The sequence below is a fragment of the Thermobia domestica genome, chromosome 10, assembly GCF_964235325.1.
Source record: "Thermobia domestica chromosome 10, izTheDome1.hap1.1, whole genome shotgun sequence".
NCBI classification, from domain to species: Eukaryota; Metazoa; Arthropoda; class Insecta; order Zygentoma; family Lepismatidae; genus Thermobia; species Thermobia domestica.
The window spans coordinates 236069833-236081640 of NC_137463.1; positions in this window are offsets into that span (position 1 = coordinate 236069833).

The following is an 11808-nucleotide window of genomic DNA, read 5'->3' on the forward strand; positions in this document are numbered from 1 at the left end:
CTTTCAAAAATATATAAATAACTTCCATAATTTTTGTCACTCAAAAAACTGAGGGGCCTAGGCCCTCTGGCCCCGGGCTAGATCCGCCACTGCTCGTTTCCCCTCCCTGGTACAACATTTAAATTCACATATCTTCGTGGAAATATTATTCTAATACTTTCCACACCTTTTTTTATGCTGACGCATGTCAACACACTCAACATAGCACAGTAAAAGTTGAAGGTTGCCACTGCAAATAATTGTTGAAAAGTTAGAATTCTTTCACCAGTTTTCTCCTAATGACTTATAAACTTTTGTTTTCTTGGCGGCTGCTCCCCAACTGCGTATAGATTTATAATATGCCCGCGAACCTATAATGCTACCAAAATGACAAGTGCAGAAAAATATGCACCAACTTGTGCTAGGGGGCCAGTACACATTAAGGATGCTACTGTTATAACAATAATAACATCAACAAAATTTCAGTGCACATAGCACGCATTGACACGATACACATTTAATCACAAATGTCATATACAATGACACACACATATAACTCAAGTAGCTGTACGACACAGTATATTATAGAAAATTTTGAATTCGTTTCCCTCAGTTGTGTAAGACTAGATTTTTGGTAGGTATACACTGGAATATTTTCAAGAATGTAGCGTCTATCCACCTCGTAGAAGCTCGTCCTTTCATAAATGTAAAGCGCTGGCTAGACTAGAAAAGTAGTAGTTGGTATACGCCATAAAAATATGCGGATGGATAGAACGTAAAAAACTGAGAAGGGGGCAGCCACAACCTAGACTATGGTAGATATAATTATCATGGATTTACAATTTTTCATGGGTCCTGCAGAAGTTTCCAACTTAATTCCCTCCTGATGAATAGATATCAGGCCGGTAGCCAGCCCAAAAATGTAGGGAGGGGGGCGGTAGAAGTTAGGGAGGCCCGTCCCAACCATATTATAGTTCATTTGCAAGCCTACCGTGAAAATTTTAAGGGGACCAGTGAAAATTTAGGTTGAGCTCACCCTAGCCCTCCGTGGATACGGGTCTGATAGATATTATGGCTAGGTTGGACGTTGACATTGTGAACCTCAAGTATTCTTTTAAACAATGCATAACAGAAAAACTGCAACTCAAACTATATCTAATCCATATGTTTTAAAAAAAAAATTCCAATCAAGAATAAAAAGCAACGCTTACTATAAACTATCAAAAATATACAAATAATAGTTCAATTACGTTTGCCACTTAAAAAACTGGGGGCTCGGCCCCCCAGCCCCACGCTACATCCATCTCTGGTCACTACAAACAAAAAACAAATCATATAATTTTCGTGTAGAGTTACAATGCTGTGTTAGTCACAACGAGAATGTATGACATGGAAATGAAAACAACTTTGAGTGTAGTAATCTGTGTTTTATCATCTAGCATAATAGTCCATAAGATGTTTACGATTTTTGGGGTATGTTTAGTACAAGGGGTCCAGAAGCACGTAAAAAACGCAAAATTTACAGGAGAAATGAGTGATACAAGTACTTAGACGTAACATAACGTAACCAAATCTAACCTAACCTATCATAAACTAACGTAAGCTAACCTGAACTAACCTAAACTAACGTAATATTAGTAGAAATAAGCGAAATTCTATCATTTTTTGGAAAAATAAGCGAGACTCCTACACTAATATAACATAAACTAAACTAACCTAACGTAACCTAAACCAGCCTAACCTAACTTAAACTAACCAACCCTACCCCAAACTAACCGAATGTGAACAGAAATTACCAAAATTGTAACATTTTTTTAGAGAAAAGAGCTGGACCCCTTCTGCTAAACATAGGCCCGATTTTTTTTTATTTCCTCATTGTCTTCTTAATTTATTGTTTAAAATGCATATAAAAAGAAAAAAACGTAATCCAATGAAATTCAGTGCAAAATTTATGTCATATATATATATATATATATATATATATATATATATAAAAAAAGAAAATCACCTTTCAATATGTTTAGGAAATTTAATTCAAATTAAATGACAGAGTGCACGCTAGATAGCAATAAATATGTATTGAGTACATACAAGGCATTGAAAAGAATTCAAATTAAAACAACTTTGTTTTGCATGCTGTTTGTTCGCGTCTCTTGCAGCTTTGCAAATTACTTAAGGAATGAATACAATTGTTGCAAATTTGTCTTTTTCACGGAAACTAAAAACAAGTTCTCACATTTAAAACACTGATAGTAAGGCTATAAATATATAATGATGGGCGTTCGTTTTAAATTATTTTTCTCTTCAACAGGAGATTTACGCAAAATTGTGACCACAGTGCACTCTTGTCACACTTGGTACAATTGTATCAAATTCAGCTCTTTTTGTCATTCATCGGCCCGTTGGTACCACGCTGGCATTTTCAGCCCCTTTTGTGATAAAGTTGGTACAATTCTACCCAATTCAGCACCATTTAACAAATACTTGTCATATTTCCAAAAGTGTCAGTAAGACTTTTCCTACATCTCACGTTACTCATACTGCGTGTTGGCAGATTTTTTTTTTTTTCATATATGGCCATAATACCGTTTTGGTTTATTGGTCACTTTGAAATAGAGGTGTGTTTGGTTTTCTTACAATACATATCGAAGATGATAACTTTTTTCCCTTTCAATTTGTGGCCTTTGTTGTACTTCCTACGTGCGAGAAAAGTTTCATCTACTTCCACGGTTGTTTGGGACCCTCCCAGCGGCGTAGCAATAAGATAGGCAGGATAGACATTGCCTACGAGAACAGGACGTTTCGGTATATTAGGGGGAGCCCCAGGTTTTTACTAAAAAAGAAACAAATTATATAAATGGAGCTCCAAGTTTTCGTGTTCTTCATCTTCAAACACGGGAAGAATAAAAATTCCTCCCCCTTCCTCTCTCGCAGTTTATTACATTTGCGTATCAAATTATTGGCATTACTGTAAACTCGTCGAGGTTACAGCACTATATGATTAAGAAATTAATCCTCCTGGTAATTAATTATTACCGTATTAATACGATACCAGTCCTATATTACATGCACTGGCGTCTCTGGCATGCAAAATTTGGGGGGACATCAAAGAAAGTTATATAAATGATACTACCTAGCCCAACCTGTTTATTATCTTCGATTCAATTTGTTATCTTTCTTCTTACCTTCACGAACCCCCTGAGACATATCACGAACTATTTTATAATCGTTTCATAGCCTGAATATTATAGTCCAAATAATTAAAATTATTATTATTTGTATGTTTTTCTGTTGTTAATAAATAAAGTAAAATAAAATATTGAATATTTTGTACTTCAAAATATTGGTGGGACGCGTCCCCATCGTTCCCCCCGCCAGAGACGCCCGTGATTACATGTACTGAGCTTACTAACTATATTCTAAATAAAATTCCCCTGTGCAACAGGCTTTCAACAATAAAGACAAATTCTCCAAGCACCAAAGGTTGGGCAAACCGGGCAACTGCCAGGGACGCTAACGTCAGAGACGCCCAAAAGAGCACCCAAAAAAAAATTTTCGAACGTATTTTCTAACATCACTGTAATAAATTGTAAAATATAGGCTAGGACTAAATGGGGGCAAGGCAAAGACTAGCAGGGAGAAAATTTTGCCTTCGTCCGCCCCTGATGTGGACTGAGATGACGTAGTGTTAAATGGATGAGGACGATACTGACCTATTTAGGCTCTAATATCAACTTATTATTGGAGAGTAATTATTAGCTGATCATCTTAAATACCGATTGCAATATTACTTACAGTATATTTGTAGACGTGTTACTTTTTTTTTTTTTTTTTTTTTTTTTGCAGTTAGCAAATTTTTAGCCCTGTTTCAGCGGAAAGAAAAATGTCATGTTGGCAACACTGCCCAAAGCTAGTGAAATGTGGAATGTGGCCCATACGCGTAAGTTACAGATGGTCATACATTGATCTATTAAATGGGTGAGGGGGCGCTACTAGGTATTTTGCTTAGGGGCGCCAAAGGCCATTGTTACGCCACTGGGTCCTCCTATTTGGATGTTTTTAAAAAATAATTTTTAAAAAGAGCATTTTCTTGATTTGGACTCTTGGAAGGGGGCGGGGGTGCTCTTGAACTTTACCTCTTTTAGTTTCGTGCTATAGACCTACGTATTACACTGATATAAAATAATGAATTCAGCCCTTTTTCTTTAAATTTGGTACTATTTTTCAGCCCACTCCAGAGCGAGGATTGTGGCAACACTGGTGCCACAGTGGATATCAGGGGCGGATCCAGGATTGACTTCTGGGTGGGCGACGGGTTGTCATACTGCTACTCAGTGATGCCAACCTGTGGGACAAAATTCTATATCGTGGGAGTTTTTGACCTTATTTTCTTGGAAAGGGATAAAAAGCAGCATATATGGGGTTTTTCGAGAAGATCGAAATTTACAGCTTACTCATTTAGATATTGTAAAATGTGACTAACACAGAGAAATTTAATTTTTAATATTATAGCATAGTCTACTTTTAATTAGTATAACTTGGGAAATTCATACGTAAAATGGGATTTTTTGCCTCTTGACATGTGATTTCATGTTTCAGGTCACTACTGCTACTTAGAGCTACTCTTAAGAGCTTCAAACTCTGGGATGGTTTTACTTATATATATAAAATAAGAAAGTTTCCTCTTCTGGGGGGAGGGCGATCGCCCTCCCCCCTGGGATCTGTCACTGGTGGATAGGAAAGTAAACAGTAGAATTCTATATTATCATATACTGTACGTAAGTAACAAGGAACATGCTACGTATTTTTCTAATTACTCGTAAAATCTAGAAGTGGAAACTTCTGTCCTGAATCAAGTTCTTAAACGCATAACTCCGAATCGAAGTCTGCGTCCCGAAAATATTTCTCGGGACGCTTAAATGTCCCAGATTTCAGCGAAGAAGAAAGGAAATATTATAGTTTGCTTTTTTCACAGGATTAGGTATATTATTATTCTCTTCAACTTCTAAATATGGCAATTCAAAAGTTGAAAAAAAAAACCTTGAATACATAACACATGGATTTAATTAAGTCTACGATTTAACAACCTTAACATTGAACGAATCATTCGTTTCATTGAGTCAGGGAATTTTACAGATATTTACGGTATACGGTAATGTCTTACATTTTCTTACATGCAAAGCACAGGACTTTACCCAAAATATGAACCATATGATAATTTACTTGAAAACTCTACATTTTAGACACCAGAACAAAGACGGACGTTGAGCGGCCTTATTCTCTTACACAGATTTTTGCATAAAAGAATAGATTGTAGGATTACAGATATAATTGCAAAGATATTGATCCAGGTTCCATATCTCAAAATCCAAGTGAAATAGTGGCCTGTTCTACTGCAAGAAGACGCGTAAAAATACCATTCATACATCATGGAGAATTTCTGCTGAATACAATAAAATCAGTAAGGTTATGAAGGAATAGACATTTACTATTTAATTGTTTTGAAAAGTCTCTCAGAAAACCAATATTGAGTTTTTTTTGTGAAAAAAGCAAAATGTATTTTATTAATTCAATATTCTACATTCAAGTATCAATACCATTCTAATTTAATATTTTGTATTAAAATATTAGTATCATTATAATTTCTCATTATGTATTCAAGCATCATATGTAGACACTGTAATTACTAATGTCTATTGTGTCGATAATAGATAAATAAATAAAATCAATATATCTACCGATATTTTGGCATTACGAATATTTTGAGATTCACCTTCTGTCGTTTCGTGATTGAGACATGCCCTTTTGTCACGAGAGGGGCTCTGGGCCTCGTAATGGGAATCCAAATGAAACTCCGATAATGGGAATACAAACATTCATAACCGCTTGCAGAGCAGCGCAAAGGAAGCGGGATGAATTCACTCACTGCGCATTTTCGAAGGGGATCAGTCCTTCGAAATAAATGTCAAAACATTATACAGGGTGTTTCAAAACAACACGGACAGCGTTTGGGAGGTGATTCCTGACACCAAGATAAGACGAAAAGTAGACCAACCTGGGTGCACAAATGCCTCCTTTCGGAGTTATAGATAAGCTACCGAAAACATGACAAAATGAACTTAAAGGTCCATAGCTCCAAAACTATTGGACCTATCGTAGTCGAGTCGAGAATTTATTTAGGAATTACAGGGTGTCCAATATACAATGTAACCCGGAGTTTGGGATAGTAGAACTTCTGAACCTGAAGATATACACAAATAATGTTTATATCAAAATAAAGCTTTGTTCATGTATATATTTTAAAAGTAAGAAGCAACGATTGAAGTACACTAGGAACCACACAGTGTTGCCAGATGTAACCGAAGGTGTAAATCAATTTTTTTTTGCAAAACATGTAAATTGACTCATAACTCATACGCATGGATGTTTTGACGTTAATTTTCAATTTATTTAGTTGGACTAGCTTGGAAACTATGGAGCAGAAAAAAGAATTTTTCATTTACACAGATAACTAATCGGATGAGGCCTCTGTAAGGGGAAACTAAGGAAATCGTAGTTTTCATAAATTAACACTCTGAATTGGCAACCCTGCTGATGTCTCATGCATCAAAAGGTGTGTTAAGGATCTGTCTACATTATGCATTTCCTGAAAACAATGAAAAAGAAACTTTGAAATTATCATGAAAAAACTTGTATTTACATGCACCTGGCAACACTGCTATTAATTTCTATGGGGCTGCTTAAGGAAGAGGTATATAAGAACAATTCTCGAACTATAGAAGAGCTGGAAACGAACATTCGCAGTGCCATTCGTAAAGTTGCTGCCAACAAGGTGAAATGCGTGAAGCAGTGTTTAAATCAAAACAGGAGGCACTTCCAGCATCGCTATGGAGGTGATAACTCGTTTCATGATAGTAGCAGTGTTGCTGGGTGCATGTAAGTAAACGTTTTATCATGATAATTTCAAAGTTTCTTTTTCATTGTTTTCAGGAATTGCATAATGTAGACAGATCCTTTACACACCTTTTGATGCACTGAAACATCAGCAATGTTGCCAATTCAGAGTGTTAATTTATGAAAACTATGATTTCCCTAGTTCCCCCTTGCAGAGGCCCCATCCGATTATTTGAAATGAAAAATTCTTTTTTCTGCTCTATAGTTTCCAAGCTACTCCAACTAAACAAACTGAAAATTAACGACAGATCATTCATACGTATGAGTTATGAGTCAATTTTCATGTTCGCAAAAAAATTGATTTACACCTTCGGCTACATCTGGCAACACTGTGTGGTTCCTAGTGTACTTCAATCGTTGTTTCCTAGTTTAAAAATATATACGTGAACAAAGCTTCATTTTGATATAAACATTATTTGTGTATCTCTTCAGGTTCAAAAATTCTACTATCCCAAACTCCGGATTGCATTGTCTATTGAACACCCTGTAGTATGTGCCCTAATCAAATATCCATGTTTCAGAATCCTGTGGTACTTCCGCAACACTTTTTATAGAAATAGTTGGTGAGTATTTCAACTTATGTGACGGTAACTAAACTCCCTTTATAAAAATTGTTGTGTTAGTACCGCTGGATTCTGAAATATGTATTTTTGGATAGCGCACATATTATGTTTAATTTATAAAAAGATAGTGGTTAATTTATCTATTATGTGTGATTGAAAAGAAATGGATCTCTGTTAACAAATTTATTGTATTGATTATAAACAGATAAAGTACAAAGTTACATTCTGCCTTTTGGCTATTATAGGCACAGTTATAGAGACTACTTAATTATTTATGTATATGTGCAATTAGCATTAGCAGATATTTTACAAACAAACACATTAACAAATGGGAGCCAACTTGAGATTTGCATTCTTAAAACAAATGTACTATTTAATCACACAAATTATAAATCTTAGTAGTATAAGTAAAGCCTGTTGTTGGAAGACTTACCAACAATCTGGCATAGCAAATGTCATCATAACAAATGAGCAGTTAGGAAAATAAGGACAACTTACTGACCAGGAGAGTGTGCTGCCATTCTTGAAAGACTTCGAAGAACCTTGGTAGTCGAATCTTCAATTCTTCCAAATTAAATTTTGACTTGTTGTTAAAAGTGAGTCCTTTTATATGTTTGTGGCAAGACACTTTTTCTTTTACCAAGTTGTTTACAAAGATTTATACATTTGATGAAATATCTGGTTTTCAAAGAGTGTTGCTATTGCTTTTATGTTTAAATGAGTTTTTAAAAAAGTTTTAATTATACTCAAATATAATTTATTAAATTTATATTAAACAACACACAGCCCTACTTGCTTGAAGCTAGTTCTTAGTCATAGTCTTAAGGACATGACTCAAAAAAGAACAGCTTTACATTTATTTTAATTATACTCAAATTTAATAAAATTGAACACTGAAGCAAGTAAGAATGAAATGCAAACTAATGTAAATTAATACAAATTGAAGCAAAGTGTTGCAAATTGCCTAGGACTTACTAGTATATTTTGTGTGTAGTAATGGTTGCAAAGTGAAAGCATAATATATATAAGCATATGTAATTAAAAATAGCAACCAAATATTTGAGTATATACTTAAAAAATAATTAGTAAATAATTATGTAAAATAATGATTGATATGAAATGCTTGACGAGCATTATTGTAAAGTATGTGTTTTATGATGTTTAATTTTAAAAAGATAGTGGTTAATTTATCTATTATGTGTGATTGAAAAGAAATGGATCTCTGTTAACAAATTTATTGTATTGATTATAAACAGATAAAGTACAAAGTTACATTCTGCCTTTTGGCTATTATAGGCACAGTTATAGAAACTACTTAATTATTTATGTATATGTGCCATTAGCATTAGCAGATATTTTACAAACAAACATATTAACAAATGGGAGCCAACTTGAGATTTGCATTCTTAAAACAAATGTACTATTTAATCACACAAATTATAAATCTTAGTAGTATAAGTAAAGCCTGTTGTTGGAAGACTTACCAACAATCTGGCATAGCAAATGTCATCATAACAAATGAGCAGTTAGGAAAATAAGGACAACTTACTGACCAGGAGAGTGTGCTGCCATTCTTGAAAGACTTCGAAGAACCTTGGTAGTCGAATCTTCAATTCTTCCAAATTAAATTTTGACTTGTTATTAAAAGTGAGTCCTTTTATATGTTTGTGGCAAGACACTTTTTCTTTTACCAAGTTGTTTACAAAGATTTATACATTTAATAAAATATCTGGTTTTCAAAGAGTGTTGCTATTGCTTTTATGTTTAAATGAGTTTTTAAAAAAGTTTTAATTATACTCAAATATAATTTATTAAATTTATATTAAACAACACAATTAGTTTCTAAGTGAAGTCTTGACCCGAACACGATAGGTTCCATGCGTTTGGAGCTATGGAAATTTAAAGTTCATTTTTTCATGTTTTCGGCAGCCTATAACTCCGAAAGGAAGCATTTGTGCACCCATGTTGGTCTATACTTTTTGTCTTATCTTGGTGTCAGGAATCACCTCCCAAACGTTGTCGGTGTTGTTTTGGAACGTCTTTGCTTACCCATGCGCATTTATATTAAATACTATAGAATATTTACTGTTGTTAATATACGTACGCAATGCGACTAAATAATCGCTGTTTTACCTTAAATATTTTGTACATGTACGCATCAGAGTATGTGTAGGTATCTGTAGGAAACTGCACTTGTATTTCGGTGTTTCGTCCCCCTTGGAAACGAAATGAAGTGAAATCTTTTAGTTTAACATCCCACAAATAGGTCCTTTCGGCTAAGGGAGACGAATGATTAGGGCAAATGAACGATGATTGAGGAATTGGTAGAGTGAGAATGTGGGAAATAACGGGAGTATCCCGAGAAAACTCACGAAGACGATGTTGTCCACCACCAGCCGGGATCGAACCAGGGACCACATGTACCAAAACTTAACGCCCTACCAGTGATCCACCGCGGCCCCTGAATCTCTTGGAAAAGTCTTGCGGGCGTGCCTGTAGACCTAGCTTCCACAACAATACTCCCGGGTAATGTTGCCTTCGGGACGAGAAATTTCTCACCTCGTCTCAACAACAAGACTAGAAGTACGTTTTGAAATTCGAGAGGAGATGAGAAATATAAATTCTTGTCTCATTTTCGAGATGAGAAATTTCTCGAGTGTCTTAGGCAACAGTAATGCATCCAAGTCTTACAACTCAAACACTAAATCCCCCAAGTCTTATAATTCAAACATTAATCCGCCCAAGTCTTATAACTCAAACACTAATTCACCCAAGTCTTATAACTCAAACACTAATTCACCCAAGTCTTATAACTCAAACACTAATTCACCCAAGTCTTATAAATCAAACACTAATTCACCCAAGTCTTATAACTCAAACACTAATTCACCCAAGTCTTATAAATCAAACACTAATTCACCCAAGTCTTATAACTCAAACACTAATTCACCCAAGTCTTATAACTCAAACACTAATTCACCTAAATCTTATAACAAACACTAATTCACCCAAGTCTTATAACTCAAACACTAATTCACCCAAGTCTTATAACTCAAACACTGTTTCTGTGTTACATAATTCATAGTATAAATACTATAAATTGATAAAGTGATTGCACGAACATATTGAAGAGCATTTACCAACGTTTAAACATACACAAGTGCACAATATGCTCCAATTATAAACATTGTCTAAGTATTGGTAAATCACATTTGTCATGGACCTAAGGTGACATGGAGGGATTCTGATAAATTTTAGATTAAATTAAGGATAAAATATCAAGGGAGAATATTTGTACATAAATTACGAAACGAGACGAGAAGGAATATCCTTATTTCTCGTCTTGTCTTGTTTTGTGGGCGAGACGTTATTTACGGGGATTATTTGATATTTTAGCTTGTTCTAGAGAAGGAACCATAATGGATTGACAGCACGCCTTAGTAATATACAATTATGTCAATAAAGAGGATACATCTAACCTTCGGATATCACAGACAGACCCGTAGAATTGGATTAACGTTATATCAGATATGCAAGCAAGGGCGCCGAACCTGGGGAGAGGAGGCGAGAGGACCCGATCCCCGCCAAAGATCATGTTTGCCTCCTCATTGTATTTATAAATTTACAATATTAGGCATAATTTGAATCGAATTTGTCTTAAAATCCTCATATATGGTTTCTGCATCTGAATCCCCCCCCCCCGCAAATTTACAGAGAAATTAGCGCCCTTGTATGCAAGATACGCTATATTAAACAACAACACATTCTGTTATATTGGCCTTTATTTCCAGAGGATCCATTTTGCACCTATTTCTAATAATCAGGACCAAAATTACAGCTAATATGAGTACTGATAACATTAAATTACTGATATTTAGTGTGCCATTCTCAAGGTACCATTCTATTCAAACATGTATTAACGTGGAATCATATCCACGTTAATACTCAGTTTGGATTTAGACATACAAAAGTTGATGTCTAAATTACGTGAGTGTTAAATTCATAATATTAGGAGCTGGTATGACATATTTTATCTAATATCTCTATTTATTGCCGTATTGTATTGTTGTAAATGACACGTTTAGGTGTAAAATTTTTGTCACTTTATTTTTTATATGTAAAATATACATATTTATAGAATACTTTTTTATTTCACTGGGAGCGTGGGGGGGGGGGGGGCTGCGGAGAATTAACAGTCGCTACAGAGAGTCCGCGACATGAAAAAGATAGAAATGTTGCTTTAGAGAACTGACTTTGGAAAGACATTTTTTTTAAAAAAGAATTCTTAATTTTGACTTGAAATAGGAAACCA